This window comes from Lissotriton vulgaris, chromosome 3_1, assembly GCF_964263255.1.
Source record: "Lissotriton vulgaris chromosome 3_1, aLisVul1.2, whole genome shotgun sequence".
In the NCBI taxonomy this organism is placed as follows: domain Eukaryota; kingdom Metazoa; phylum Chordata; class Amphibia; order Caudata; family Salamandridae; genus Lissotriton; species Lissotriton vulgaris.
This window is the reverse complement of record NC_141689.1, coordinates 553,717,199-553,732,160: the sequence shown is the minus strand read 5'-3', so window position 1 is coordinate 553,732,160 and position 14,962 is coordinate 553,717,199. Positions and strand designations below refer to the sequence as shown.

The 14,962-nt window shown below is 45.6% G+C and overlaps 1 protein-coding gene across 1 annotated transcript in view; it reads left to right on the top strand.

Moving 5' to 3' along the window:
- Positions 1–2,569: 2,569 nt before the first annotated feature.
- The window catches only part of ANKRD34B (ankyrin repeat domain 34B), a 265,212-nt gene continuing 252,819 nt past the window's right edge, over positions 2,570–14,962 (top strand). Inside the window, exon 1 of the mRNA XM_086962987.1 lies at positions 2,570–2,986. The gene's annotated coding sequence lies outside the window, so the exon portion shown is untranslated. The remainder of the gene's footprint in view (positions 2,987–14,962) is intronic.

The following is a 14,962-nucleotide window of genomic DNA, read 5'->3' as shown; positions in this document are numbered from 1 at the left end:
ACTTCAGGGGCTGGAACCAGGGCTCTGTGAAGAAGAAACTGTGAAAAGGACCAACAGAGGCCCTTGGCTGCTTGTCTGCAGCAGGGGGGGCTTTAGGAACGGCTAGTCGTCAGGTGTCTTTTGCTTCTTGAATTTGAATTTGAATTTAAAATTATTTATATAGCGCACGTTCACCAGCCGTTTCATGGCGCTTCTTCCGGCCAGCTGTTGATAATTACTTAAATTCTGTTTACTTTTACTGACTCCAAGGGAAGGCATCTTGTGACTTGACCCAGGTGACGCTAGTGACGCTCTTGCTGGTGCACAGGAGAGGAAAAAGGGACAGGAGGCAGTCAGTCCATGTTTTGCAGCACACTCATGTATGGTAACATCTGCTTCACTTACACACTAACAGTGCAAAACATTTCAAAACAAAACAGCAATATTGAAAGAAGTGGTGTGGGGGAGAGGAGGTGGTAGAGTGGTGGAGGAAAGGGCTGACAGAGGATGAAGTTTGGGTTGGGGAAGGCAGAGGATGAAGAGTGAGTGACCCGGGGACTGAGGGAGTGGGCAAGGTGTCCCTCACAGCTCACCTACTATCTCCTCTGGTGCCTTGAGGCCCGGGAGTGAGGGCAAGGTGTCCCTCGCAGCTCACTCGCCTTCTCTGGGGCTCGGCTGGGCTCAGTAGCTGGTGATGTCCGCAGAGTGAGACCCTCAGAGGCCTACACAGAGCATCCCTCAGCTCTGAGGGTCCGAAGGGTGAGAGTCCACTCTGGTGAGTGCAGCTCACAGTTCACACCCATCCTCAGAACAGTGGTCCGTGTGGCTCAGGGGTCCTCAGTTATCCCTTGACCCCTCACCCCACTTTCTGGAATCGGTAGAGCTCTCTGAGGTAGCAGTCCCGGCTCCAGAGGCCCGGCTGGGGCCCGCGCATGCGCAGCAGTTGCACGCAATTTCATTAATGAAGAGCGAGCCTCTGAGGCCCGGCAGGGGCAAAGGGGTGTGCATTTGTGCCATGCGCACCATTTAATTTATTAAGAGGCCGGTCGTGCTGTGTGCACCATTTAATTCATGATGAAGTGAGGGGGCCCATGGAACACGGGGGCCCCCCGCAACACAGTGGTTGCGGGCGCCTGTGTTACGCCCATGTGTAAAGCACTATGCAATTGCCATCTGAAAAGATCAAACACAACGCTGCACCTAGCAGACGCCTAAGGAACTAACCATGGGGGACAATATAATTAAGCAATCTTAAAGTTGACTAAATGGCGGGAGCTTATATAGTTCATGCCTGGGCCCCAATGGGTGTAGAGTACATTATACCACCAAAGGCCTCCCAATTTCTAATGACAGTGGTAAATATATTGGGGCAGATTTACCAGCCCTTTGTGACACTTTTGAACTGCTGTTGTGTCACTTTTGTGGCATTGTGGCGGCGTAGAAAATGCGGCCAATTTACAATGTGACGCATCTAGGGAGATGCGTCACGTTGTAAAGTCCTGCGTCACATTATACGTGCGTCAGGTATAATGTATACATGGTGGGCATTCCCATGCAGGAAATCCTCATAAAAGTGACGTAGTGGCATGGACGGCACTGCCTCAATACTGAAGCAGGAGTAAGGAGTGACGCAATGTAGTGGGATTAGGCCTCAAAATTAATTGCTGGAGTTGCGTCGTGCTTGCGACACGACTTCAGCAATGCGTGAATTTTGCCCCAACAGTCTGTAATTACGGCGCATTCATGGTGGCTCAAGGGTATCGCAGGCTGGCGCAGAGAAAGTGGCGCATCTACAGATGTGTCACTTTCTTGTAAATCTGACCTGTAATGTCCATGTGTAATAATAATACCCACATTTGTAAAGCGCGAACAATCACCCGTAAGGGTCTCCAGACAGGTCTGCTGTGGGACCACAGCTCTGTTTATACCGCTGAGGGTCTACCTGTGACAGCAGATCTGCGCCAGTGACCTGCCAATTGCTTCAGTTCCCTTGGGCAGGCTCACTCAAAGTTAAAGTGCATCTATTGTATGTGCTATATTAAATCACGGAATTCGAACAGTACCAAACTTTCAGGAGGACGACTGGTCACTCATGAAAACATAGATAGATACCACTGAGGGCATGAGCGCTCTCTCTCCTCATCAAATATTTCCATTTGTGGTCACCTCACGTTACAGCCCTGGTCCAACTTGAACTTTTCATGAAAATGTCTTGGACCGGGTGGACATGCTGTAGGGCGAGAGAAGCAAATGGTCAGCCGTTGCCCGGCTGTGAAGGCGGGACGGGTGTCCAGCAGTCCAGCAGAGCTCTGGCGGCCCGGCCGCGGTGCTGCCAAGTAGGGAGTGTGCGCTTCGCTGCAGTGGCTGCTGCTGATCCGCGCGCGCTTCCTCTCTGGACACCTGTAACTGCGGCTCCCACGCGCTGCCGGCGCTGCTGAAGCCGCAGCCTCCGAGTGCGTGGGCGACAAACCCTGAAACCGGCAACCCTGGCTCCAGCTCGCACCTGTGCGCTGCGACACCGCGCGGTCCCACCAGCATCTTCCCTCTGCGCCCCTCAGAGGCGGTCTCCAGGGGCTCGCTGCGGGGGAAGGGGGCTTTCTACTCCAACCACTGCTGCAAACTTCCCTCTCCGGGCCAGCGGCAGGCTCCTGCGCGCGGAGCGGGGGTGGTGGATGTGGGGGCGGCGCGGGCTGCACCAGCTCCGGCTCTGTAGGCAGCGGCGCAGCATTGTGCTCGCAGGCGCAGGGCTGCCACCCGCAGCGCTTGTAAATAATAAACAGCGGCAGGGTCACCTGGGGTCAGCGGCACACCTGGAGCACGCGCGACCCCACCGCCACCGGCAGCAGCGGGGACAGGCGCGCGCCCCGCGCTTTACACCTCCACCCCTGCAGCGCGCAATCACTGCTCTCCCCGGAGGGAAGGAGTAGAGGTGGGAGGATGGCTCGGCTGTCACCTCCTTCATCTTGACTGGCATCGCTGGCGCTGTCGTCGAGGAGCTGCGGTGCAGGTAAGAGCCCTGTCCTCCCGTATTCCCTAACGCGAACCCCACACTGCCTGTCAGTCTGGTGAACTTTGGGATTGAATTGCTGCATGGTTGGGGGAGAGGTTTCTGCCACTCGTGACAAATGTGAACTTTGTTCATTTCCACCTGAGATAATCACAGATCGCTCAAAAGCAGATGTGGCAGAACGGCTGGCACTGGGCAAGTCACGGAGCCAAACCGGACTGCTGAAAACTGCACATCGAACACTTTTTCAAATGAAGACGTGTCAACCTATTATCCCTCTTATTTTTATGTATCAATATATATATATATATATATATATATATATATATATATATATATATATATATATATATATATATATATATATATATATATATATATATATATATCTGTCTGTCTATCCATACACCAGAAAAGAAAACGGTGGGCGTTGGCTTCATTTGTCCCACTGGAAGGTAAAGCAGAATGTATCGATTCCATTTGGTGATAAAGATGCTGTGGTATTCGTGCACTATATGCTCACCATGGCATACTCATTGTAAGTGGAACGTATCACCAAAGGGCATCCCCAGTGCATTGCTGCTATCAGAGACATACCCTCGCTCCTGGCTTGCAGTAATTGTTATGTGCATAGGGTCACCACTTGAACTTCAGATCCATCTGTCTGATTTCAGACTCTCTCCTACTGTAAAGGGAAGTCTGTGGCGACTCGCACCTTGTGTTAAATCTGCGGCTTGTCCCAAGCTCTCCTCCGAAGAAACGAAACCACAGCAAGAAGTTAAAAGGAGTGTCTAGACTCCTTCAGCAATGAGAAATACTAACATCAAAAATCATAGCCCACAGGATAGAGGTTATGAATGACACTTTGATATATAAAGCTGCAAAAACAGTTCTCAGAGCACATAGTGAGGGAGCAAACTTGTTGCAGTAAACAGAAGTTATGAAATAAAGTATGGTGCTTATTTACAAGCCATTTGTGCCACCCGTACATCACGTTTTCCCATATTAAAAGTGTCGCACCGACAGCGCAAGGGGCTTGTAAATAAGTCTCTATGTTTGCAGCATCAGGGCTGAGTACATACAGATACCAGTGCAACAAAGACAAAGATAGTCACCAGTAGACAAGGCTGCCAGTGAGAAGAGGCAGAATAACCAAGGTCTATGCACTGAGAATTAAACCAAGATACTAACATCCTAAATGGAAAGAGAAGCATGAGTAAGTGATATATAGCCTTAGTTCACAGAGTACAGCAGGGTTACAAGAAACTGAACAGCTCAGGAAGATAGTGAACATATTTGAGGGCATATTTCTGTAGGTTTTGTGTTGTCCTGTGCCACGTAAGGGGGCACCAGGGCGACGCAAAACTTAGGTAGCATTTAGCAGGCCATGCAAGGTCACCTTGCGTGGCCCTGAGTGGCTTGATGAATCCAGAGTAGCACAACTTAGTGTAAATTTCTGCTTTGCATTACTCTGCCCTGGAAGGTGTTCCTTGGGTGGGGTTTGGGTGTTCCCACACATCCACCCATGGATTCTGAAGCATTCTCAGATTTACCAGCAGCACACATAGAAAGAGGAATATGCCTCAGGGGATTTTTTTGTGCAGGAAGGTCTCCCTTCCTACACAAAAACAATCCTACTTTCAACTTTGTGCTTTCAACCTAGGCCCCCTTGCACCTTGGTGCAAGGATGCCTGGTTTCCCCCTAGGCAGCACTTTGTGCGCCAGCACCAGGAAATGGCAGGAATGCGCTGTATATTGTTAAATACAACGCATTCCTGCTCTTTCCCTATCAAGCAGCGCGGCGCAGCACAGTGGCTAGCTGCGCTGTGTGATATCTTAGTAATTATACCCCTTGATGTATGTCTGACAAGGATGGTGAAAAAGCAACAAAGACAGTAATTGTGATGCATTAGCCTCCACAACAGGCGCTAGCTGACAATTGCATTATAAGGGTGGAAAGAAACAAGGGGACAAAGAGTCTAGTTTTGAAAGGTAGAGTGGATAAGAAGGTGCAGTAGCATGAAGGTGAAAGAAGTAGAACAGGCAATGGAATGGGAGGATCATGGAATAGTGTAACTCGAGAATTGTAGGATCTAGACATTTCATATTTGAAAACAGAGAGTCAGAAGAAGAAACATATTAAGAGGTAGTTTGGAGAGAGAGAGGAGAGTATCCCCAAAACTAAGCCCACCGATGTGTCTGCGTAGAAACAGCAAGGAGCTGCACTAAAAAGGTGCACAGGAATCGCATTGATTATGCAGCTAAATACAAATGCTTCCCAAAGAGCAGGGGCTTTAGGAGTGATTTAGAGATTTTGGAAGAGGAAGCATTCTTGCCATGAAGTGAGACACTATTCCAGAGTCAAGGAGCATTGGTCGAGAAAAATCTGCAAAGTGCAGTCTTCTTAAAAAGAGGAGTGATTAGATATTATCTCCCTTCCTAATAGAAGGCATGAGAATCCCTGAGATAGGGATAGATTCTTGGAGAAATATCTGCGTTTGGCAGTGCTTAGATTGTAAAATAATGAGTGCCAGTGCTCTGGGCTCTTCTCAGAAGCCCGAGGCCGGAGCAATTAAATGTGGGTGCACCAAATATCAAGGCTGTGTTGTCCTAAATCCACCTCATGCCTCATTATTCTACCACCAGACACTCCCTGGCCATTTATCTGACTTTTGCAGTTTCCTATTTTCTATCTTTGTGGCGATTTTCTGTCTTTCCCTTCCTTCGACTTTCTGCTTTCTAGTTTGTACCTCTCTTGCTCGCTCTGATGAAGAAAAATACATGCCGGTCCCCAAAAGTAAGTGCCGGTGGCCATACCTGGCAGCCACCCGCTCAATTTAAACACTGGGGTTTGGAAGTTAAGTTTTGTATGTGAAACATGAATGGAGCGGAGTGCCTCAATCAGTCAAGGGCAAGGTTAATATAATCAAAGAGAAACCTGGCAGCACAATGAAAAAAACATTTTTTGTAGTGTAAGTGGTTTTATTTTGGATGGCGGGTGAAGAGTGCAGAGCCAAAGTCCAGTTTGGAGATACTATGGCTTCATATACAAGCTTCAAATCCTGAGGAGAGAGAATGTGAATTAAATTCTTCAGTGTTTGAAGATGGAATTTGGCAGACTCAGATATAGCTTGAACGTGACCTTTGATATTTAGATTTTTATCAAGAAGAAACCCAGGGATTTTGCATACAGTTGTAAATGTAAATGTAAATGGCATTTGTAAAGCGCACAGCTACCTCCAACGGAGGTGTCCCAGCGCTGTCGTATACCGCTTAGGAACCCTTCCTGGTTTTTCCCTGTGAAATGTCCACTCCTGGGCACCCCCAAGGTGAAGCCAGGCATCCCAGCGCTGTTTGGGCCATTGTGGAGATTAAGCAAGCTATTGCACAGAGTTGCAGAGTGGGACCCATGATTAGAATAAGCACCGAGGCAAGAATTATCAGGTCAGAGGAAATTGAGCCCAAGACCCGCTGAGGCGGGTATTGAACCCTGGTCCCGGACCAGACCTCTGCATCAGGGTCTGCCACTCTAACCATTTGAGCCACACTTCTCCACAGTTTGGGAGTGATGTCTGCAGTCATCAAGGTTTCAAGCGTGAATTGTTTGGTTAGTGGGTCAGAGTTGGGAGTAAGGAAACAAAATTGGTCTTTTGCAATGTACCTTATGTGTTTTTGTTCTATCTATTTGTGGATGTTGTGTATGGAAGATATAATCTTGGAGATGGATTCAAGGAAGTCAAATCCAAGTCAGGCTTGAGTGAAATCAGTGTACTGATGAAACAAAATGCTAAAATCTTTAAAAAGGTCACCAACAGTTCAGTATAGAAATTGAAAAGAATAGTTACTATGATCAAACCCTGAGGAATGCCACAAGAAATGAGTGTAGAATCAGTAAAGGAATTACTAATTTCATTGAGTTGTGTATGCTCGGAGAATTAATTAGGTATTAAACTATTTTAAGTCAGCTCTCTCCATGCCGTCCTATTTTCATGGTGTCAAGGAGAATTTGAAAGTCTATGGTGACGAATGCCTCAGTAAAATCCAGTAAGATAAAAAGACAGAGAAAGCCTTCATTGCATGTGTGGATACTATCACCGATCAACATTAGCATCACAGATTCTGTACTGTAACCTTTCCTGAAGCTTAGTGAAAGACCCCCTGAAGATAATTTTCCTTGATATGATTAATTAACTTGGAGGAAATACATTCCCCAACAACTTTAACACCAACGGTTAGACCAGATAGGAGATGGTAGTTCTCAAACATAGATAGATCAAGATTAGACTTTTTAAGGAGAGGTTTGACATGCACAGCTTCACAGAAAATCACTACAACACCCTTATGAAAAGGGGAAATAGTGAGAGTCAACCCATAAGGTAGGAAGGCTTGAACAAGGGGGCATATTGTCAAGGACAGGCGATACATTATCGCCGCTTTTATCGGCAAGAAACTGCTGATAAAGCGGCGATAATATGCTCTATGAATTCCAATCGAAGCCCATGTTAGATGACATCTAACATGGGCTTCGATTGGAATTCATAGAGCATATTATCGCCGCTTGATCGGCAGTTTCCTGCCGATAAAAGCGGAGATAATGTATTGCCTGTCCTTGATAATATGCCCCTCGGTCTCTGGAAATGTGAGGGTGTCATAACTGAACCAACAAAGAGAAGGGTTTCTTTCAAGATGGGAGAGAAATAACTTCAAAGAGTGATCTGGTTGCTATGAGAATAGGATGGCAAACCAGAGAAGGGATAATGAGGAGTTCCTTAAGTGAGAGGAGTTTAGTGACTCTCCAAAAGAGAGACTGAGATCTGATGAGTACACATTTGAAGCCTTGGTTTTCTCAGGGTTTTCCTGGAGAGAGGGGCAAGCCAGTGGCCAGTCTTAGATGGAAGAGTTGTATTTTTCAAAGTGAAGTCGTGTAATTGGAGGCAGTGTTTGAGAAAGGATTTGTGCTGGTTCTATCTAGGAGCCTACATTCATAACCACGTGTATTCTCTTTTGAGGTGAGCCCAGATTACAGTAGTAAAGTTGCATAAGACGACAAAATCGAATTTTCAGATGTATTTGGTTGTCCTGCTCCAAATATTCTTAAATATTTTGAGGACAATATTGTTTAACGGATGGATGAGTGAGAGAATAGGCAAAGTGAGACTGATTTGCAACAGTGTATTTTCTCATTAAATGCCCCACGACTTTCATTGGTGAATAGGTGAAAAATGGCTGAACAAAGGCTCACTGAATTTGGATGGTAAATAGAGTCTGGCATGCCTTGATGCTTTTCCCATAAAAGGTGAATTTCTGTTCAGAAGCCTAGTAAAATCCTCTTAATTAACAGCATTCAGGACACATGAGCTGTATAATCGCCCCTTTTGAAGAAACAATTATTTACAATTTCCAAAATCAGCTTCTGATTGTTTGAAAAAATTACTCTGATATTTGCAATATTCACCATCTGAGGTAAAATGCTGAAAAGCGCAAGTGCAGATTTTGAAGAAAAATAAGCCTCTGCTAAACATATCCTTTTAATGGGTAGTATTCATGCATGTATAGATAAAAATATACTTTCTCTAACAAAAAATCATGTGTCATACATACATAGAACATCATAGGCCACTTCCTCCTGTAGAACACATATGGAGTATACATCCCTATGCTGCATATATGCTTCTAATTTGTATCATTATTATCTTAACCTTTCTGACCATTATAGCTGTTGATGCGTGCATAACAAAAAAAATTTCGTTGTTGTCCTATGAGTATGTACATATTAACAATTAGACGTTTCATCACATACTCAAGAGTACAACAAAATTTTGAACAACGTGTAGTTTCCTCCAAAGTCTTTTTTTGTTCTCCCTCCATATCACGGGCCTAACCTAGAGGCACTGAAACTTTTCAGTTATATTTAAGAATAATTTGCTTTGATGAAATATATCAGGGACCCTGCTGTTATTGCCGGTCGGTGTAGTATTGACTAAAAATGCACATTTGGAAGGATGTCTTGTACTTGTGGACAAGGGGTTCCTATTCAGCTTTTAAAATAGGCCAGCAGAGAAATGTTTAATTCCCTCAATTTGCCTTGCTCTGTTTTCATATTGGAGTATGCACCACATGGGCAAACCGGGCCTACAAGGCAATGTGCAACATATTGAATACAATTATGTTTCAATCTCTGGTTTAACTTTGATTCATACGACAGTTGAAAAGCATATATGTGATATAAAACTCCTGAATATGAGTGACGGGGAATAGGCACCGTAAAAACATATGAGTTAGGAGCATTAATGTTGACATCCTGAGTGAAGACTTGGAAAATCTAAGTATTGTGGAAGAACTTTTCAGAGAAATACTGCATTTTGAAGACCACTGCAGTTTTATTTTCAATAGTACACATTGTGCATGCTCTCAATTCAAAAAGAACAAACTAGTACCTGATATTCTAACTAAAGTCCACCTATATCAAATAAAATAGCACGTTTTGAAAGCTGTATGGAAGAGGATGTGGTCCGTCGGCTAGATCGCCGACTTTGGTGCTGGAAACCAGGGTTCGAGTTTCCGGGTCGCGTCCACATCCTGTGATTCTGGGCAAAACACGTAATCTCCCCGTGCCTGAATGTGTCCTTGTGTAACATAACTGGTGCTCATGTAAAGCTCCAATACCTTCGGGTCGAGTTTGCGCTATATAAATATGCATTAAAAAAAATACCAAGCATCCCGTCTTATAACAATAAATCAATATATCTCCCAAGCTTACTGACCTAAAGAAGGAGTCTCAAAAAATATACCAAGCATCCCGTCTTATAACAATAAATCAATATATCTCCCTGTCATATAGATATACATTGCCTATATGCTGTGTTAAGTTAGCATGAGCTTATTAGGAGTTTAAACGCCATTTTACCTTTCTGCTGCTTCTGCACACGACACATAGCTGTTGCTTTAGCTTTGAGCCTAGTAGAATGTTTTGTTTCTTGCGAGAATAATATGTTGTTACTCTGATATCAGCCTTGCTTGGTGAGCTGTGTCTGTACAGTGAGTGCATAAACCTTCAAGGATATCTCAACACAGTGGTTGTTGTGAGGTCTGATCTTCGCACGTTCCTAGACATAACATACATGCAGCTGCGGCCAAGTTCTGGCTTTAGGCGCGTTTTATATTGCTTTGCACAAGAGCATAGAAACACACTTGATGGTGCTTCGCATGCAGAGAGCTGGTGGAAGATGATGTGATCCCTTACCACTAGGATCTTGAGGTATGGGGCCGCCCTGCTAAAAACCCAAAGAGACCTTCTTAGATACAATATAATATACTAGCTAGGGAGGGTGAGAATTAGGTATTAATGAACCATATTCGTTTTAGCATATTACCATGCTTTCACCTTTTGTGTTCTACGGACTAGTGACTATGCTGATTACTTTGTTTCTAATAATATGTATGCTTGTATTAGCTAAGATACTGCGTTTGAGAACACTGCATTAGTGAATAAACATTTCAAATATGCACGTGTCCTCTTTTACTCTTTGTTCTGGATTGGAATGATTGTATAACAAAAGAGTGTTCATGTGTTCCACGTTACCTGAGGTGTACTAAGTCCATGTTCTGGTTTGTCTAAGCATTGGGGGTTTGTGATCACCAATGAGACACTGTAGCTAGTCTGGTAGGGGATTTTGGGTACTAAGGTGAGTTTTGGCACACCCTAATTCACTGAGGTTCCAAGTCGCTATGCACAGTTCTGCATGAGAACGGAATCCCTGCGACATGGCGCCCAACCGTTGGTGGTCTTATTACATGATACTTGAGTAGTACATCATTCGGTCATTAACCCCTTCACTATTGTTTCCGGTTAACAGGAGTGTCGGACAAACCTACCTATATTTACATAGGTCTTTTTAAGCTTGAATCTTTCTAAACGGTTTCCTTGAATTACTACCCAGTTGTGCTACAAAGTTTACTTTGTACCTTTTCATTTCTGTGTCACTATGGCCGCGGTGGACATTCTGCAGCATAGTCGCATTGCGGTACGCAATCATTTGCAAACTTATATTGTTCCCGTGGATGGCATGGCAGTGATAATGGTCGTGAGTGCGGAGGTGGCTTACCCGTATGAGATTTTTTACTCATGGGTGACCTTCCCGGCTGTGAACGCAAATACTAATGTGTTTGACACATACACTCCCACGGCTGTGCCACAGGAATACGCTCCATATAGAGCACAGGAAATTTAAATAAAAACTTTGGCTTAATTGGAATAATTTGCTGCATATCTGTTATGCACAATGGAAAGCTGTGTGTCTGGAGTGGGGTGTCACTACCCCCATACTTTCAAAGCTACAACAACAACAGAGACAGGAGTCTCGTCCTGCGTCTCCATTGCCTGCGCCCACAGAATGTGTTTATCACTTGCGCGATTGGCGATGATAAAATCACCTGATCGTTTTCAGGTTTCTGATCAACGCTATCCTCGTTCTTTTCAGGAGTCATCGGCCTTTTCGACCGGTGGTGGAGGAGGCGGCAGGGGTCGGGGTGGCCAGCCAGGACGCGACCAGCCCCGCCCGAAAGACGGTATAGGCAGGCAGGACGATTCTACACCGAACAGACCCCAGTTTCAGAAAAAGAAAGTTGCTGCTTTAACAGCACGCAGATATGCCACAGATAGTGAGAACGCAGCTTCGGAATCCGACATGGGCTCTGACCTTGCTGGACAGCGCGGCAGAGATAACCATAGTGCGAGAGGCCCTGCGTCCACTACTGAAGGTGACAGCGACTGACCGTTATGTTGTTGTGGAGACAGCTGACACTAGAGTAGCTCCCCCTGGCAGACTTTATGAAATAGTCCTATTCATTGAAGGTGACATTCAACGTACCATAGAAGGGGTATTTTGGGAGAATCTTACAACTACCTATGACATTTTGTTAGCGGAGGCTGACTGGCCCCCACCTTGTGTGCTCACGGCTCCAAGAAGGGAGTAGGTAATCCTCCAAAGTTTCGCACACACTGTTTCGAAGGAGCCTGCGCTGAATTTCGCAGAAGAGTGGGCTAAAGCCCTTGCGCCGGCTCTGTACCGTACACACTGTGGATGGGATAAGTTTTCCCCACACCACGAAATTCATTTGCGGTCTATGCCTCAGCCTCAACCTCAATATCCCATAAAACGCAAAGCTAAAGCTTCCGTTGCGGAAATCCTTGAACAATTGGAATATCAAGGAGTGATTGAAACTTGTGTGTCACCAATGAATAACCCTCTTTTTACTGTGTCCAAACCTGACGGTTCATATCGTTTGGTATTGGATTACCGGCATTTAAACTCGCATTGCCGTACCTGTGCAGTACAGAATACTCACGGCTCTGCTTTAGTGGATAATCTCGTGCGTAAGCGGTTTAAAACCACGCTTGACATTTCCAACGTTTTTTATGCCCACCATTTGGATGGTCTGAGTTCCCAATGGACCTCCTTTACTTGCGGCGGTGTTTAAAAACATTTCAAACGGTTACCGATGGGCTACAAATAGTCCTGGAGTGTTTGCTGCCCGCATAGTCTCTCTCGTAGAGAGAGTTGACCCAGATGCTTGTTCGTATGTGGATGATATTTATCTCACAGATGACGAACTGTGGGAGCATCTGTGTCGAGTTGACCGCTTAATTTGTAGCTTGGCAGATTTCGTTTACAAATTCAACTTTGCAAAATCGCATATTGCGGAGTACACAGTGTTGTTCCTGGGCTATGAGCTCAACAATGAAGGTCGAGGATTAGCTCCTCACTTCTTGGAGAAATGCGCACAATTACGCGCTCCGACAACTCTGAAAAAATCACAGTCTTTGCTAGGATTTTTGAATTTCGGGAGGACATACATACCTGAATATGCCCAGCGTATCAAGCCTGTGTATGCTTTGATACAACCAACTTTTACCAAGACGAACTGGCTGCCAGAGCACTCGGCTATACTGCAAACTTTGCAGGCTGATCTGCTCGCTTCTAAATACTCATTGACTCGTGATAACCACACCAACCTGGTGATAAGAGTCATCCCTGGGACGGTGGGTTTCACATACCTTACTTTTAAAGAGGGAGACACAGTACCTATTGCTTACAAATCACACTTGTACACTTCGGCTGAAATGCGATTTTCCACTGTGGAGAAAGTTTTGACCGCTGTACAGATGGCGATTCTGAAGGAACGCGCTCTGTCACAGGGTAAACGCATGTTGGTTGTTACCCCGTGTCCTGCTTTGGAAGCAGTTACAAAGGCCAGTGTACCTAATTCTAAAGCTTTGCACCCTCAGTGGATACAATGGGCAGCATAATTGACGTCTCCGGATGTCACGTTTGTTTTTGATGCCTCCTTACGGTCGCAGGAGTTTTTGCAATATGAATTTGTTCATCCTGCACCTTTTGGCTATGCGGTCTTTCGAGGATTTCCATTGCATCATACACACTGATGGTTCGGCGCAGGTTGCGCATGGTTCTAAACACGCCTACGTTTCTGCATGCGTAATTGTGGTGGGTGCCATGGTGAACGATGAGTTCAAGTCCAGAGTCGTGCTCACGCAGACTCTAGGGGACTGTACCGCACAATTGGCGGAGCTTCGGGCTCTGATGCTTGCATTGGAATACGCAGATCCTAGTGTGACGACATTAATCGTAAGTGATTCTTACTACTGTGTCCAGTCTTACAATGAAAACTTGTTCTTTTGGATTCAGAATGATTTTCGTGATTCCAAGGGTAGCACAATAAAACATAAAATGATCTGGGTCCGAGTGGCTGAGCTTAAAGAGCAGTTGCCACTCGTGTTTGTAATTCATACTCTCGGTCATAAGAGCGTGGGAGTTCACACTGTTGGCAACTCACTTGCTGATGAAGCAGCAAAATCAGCAGTATCGACATATTTAGTTGCAGCAGTTACACGGTCCAAAAGTAAGATTGATGATGATATCTTGGCGGCTGTTGCTGCCACAAGAAGGGAAGTAAATATCCTACGGGGTTCCCTTCGAAGTACGCTTACCGCTTAAGTTCCGATAAGGTTCCTTAAGTGAAAATTCCTGAAGTTGGGGAGAGATTGATTCCCAACTCGGATCGCAGAAATACACTGAACACAGCGGCCCATGAAGGTGTTGCGTCTGCTCATGCGGGCGTTTCAGCCACTGTGTCTCAATTACAACAACGTTTTTGGTGGCGGGGACTGTACAAACAGGCACGTGACTATGTCCTTCAATGTGACATTTGCCAGCAGATTAAGCCTTCAACTGCTACGCGTCCGCCCCAAACGCAGTTGTTCATTTCTAATAAACCATTCGGTTGTGTTTATTTGGATCACTGCGGTCCTTTTTCTTCTGATACTGCGTATAAGTACATCTTAGTAGCAGTTGATTCATGAACACGCTTTGTATGGGTGTGGCCTCATCGCAGCGCTGATTCACGGACTGTCATAAGGGATTTGCGTGTCTTTGTAGGGATTTTTGCCTGTGGTACCTTCCATTCGGATCAGGGTCCTGCTTTGGCCTCTAAGGCGTATAGGGATGCCATGGCTTCGATGGGGGTCCAAGTCAAGTTTTCGTCTCCATACCAACCTGAGGGTAATAGTGTTGTGGAACGAATGAACCGTGACCTAAAGCAATCACCGACAGCTCGAGTTATAGGCACTGGTAGAAACTGGCTGGCCCATCTTAATGGCGTGCTGCGTGCTCTTAATATTCTCCCTAGAAGGTCTCTGGGTGGGCGGACCCCATACGAAATGCTCTTTGGTATCAAGATGTATGTACCGGACCTTGACGGTCTAGACTCGGTGGCTGCTGCTGCCTCCTTTGACGTAGATGAACATTGCAATGTTTTACAGACTCTACAAAAGACAAGAGACAGTCTTGCAAAGGAACATTTGCCCTCCACTTCGGATGATGCGTTGCAGATCCTGGTAGTTGGCTGGCTAACCCAAGTTGGAGAACTGGTTCGGGAGAAGATCGATAACAAGACGGA